This window comes from Arachis hypogaea, chromosome 16 (assembly GCF_003086295.3).
Source record: "Arachis hypogaea cultivar Tifrunner chromosome 16, arahy.Tifrunner.gnm2.J5K5, whole genome shotgun sequence".
NCBI classification, from domain to species: Eukaryota; Viridiplantae; Streptophyta; class Magnoliopsida; order Fabales; family Fabaceae; genus Arachis; species Arachis hypogaea.
The window spans coordinates 9,351,830-9,352,712 of record NC_092051.1 but is presented as its reverse complement, the minus strand read 5'-3'; the positions used below and the strand labels follow the sequence as shown (position 1 = coordinate 9,352,712).

Here is an 883-nt window from a genome sequence, read left to right as displayed (position 1 = left end):
AGTAACATAAAATTGGTTGTTATTAATTGCAAATTTCAATACATATCTGGATCGCATTTTATCACAAAAAAAACTTACTCTAAAAGCATCATATCATGATTGTTTATATATATACGGTTAGATTCATCTTTCTAGTTTCTAATCTCTTTATGACTCTTTCTTTTCTTTATTGGTCAACGGTATCTTGCCTCTTATGCGCTTATAAATTAGTTAAAAGGGATAAAGATTATCATTGTTTTGTGTTCTATATGGTTGCACATTAAATGTGCTAAGTTTACCAACTTATATTTAGAATAATTAAATTCAAACAACATTAGCCGTCTTAGCTTAGCGGTAGAGCGCGTGGCTTTTAACCACGTGGTCGTGGGTTCGATCCCCACAGACGGCGTTTTTATCCATTCAGGTTATTTGTTCATTTTATTGAAACACCCCATAAAAAACTAACAAACTAACAACAACACGTGAACAAAAATAAAATTATTTTGACTCCTAAATCTCTCACATAATTTCTTTTACGTTTTTTTATGCTTTCAGAAACACCCCATAAAAAACTAACAAACTAACAACAACACGTGAACAAAAATAAAATTATTTTGACTCCTAAATCTCTCACATAATTTCTTTTACGTTTTTTTATGCTTTCAGATTATTTATAGCGCAGCATGTGTGTTGACTATTGGAGTTCAGTTCATGTCCTCTGATCTTGAAATTTTTGAATAAATATTTAAAAAAGCAAAATAAAAATAAATCACGGGACCAAAGTTGAATGGACTTCAGTTCTTGATTCGTTTGGCGGTGATCGAATCCTTCACGTTTGTAACTTGTAAGGCATGGTTGATATATAACTTCCAACACGTAATTATTATTAACAGTACTATTAAAT

At 30.7% G+C, this 883-nt stretch overlaps 1 non-coding gene across 1 annotated transcript; it reads left to right on the top strand.

Moving 5' to 3' along the window:
* Positions 1–316: 316 nt before the first annotated feature.
* On the top strand, positions 317–388 carry TRNAK-UUU (transfer RNA lysine (anticodon UUU)). The gene has a single exon. It is a non-coding gene; the product is annotated as a tRNA-Lys (tRNA).
* Positions 389–883: the final 495 nt, after the last annotated feature.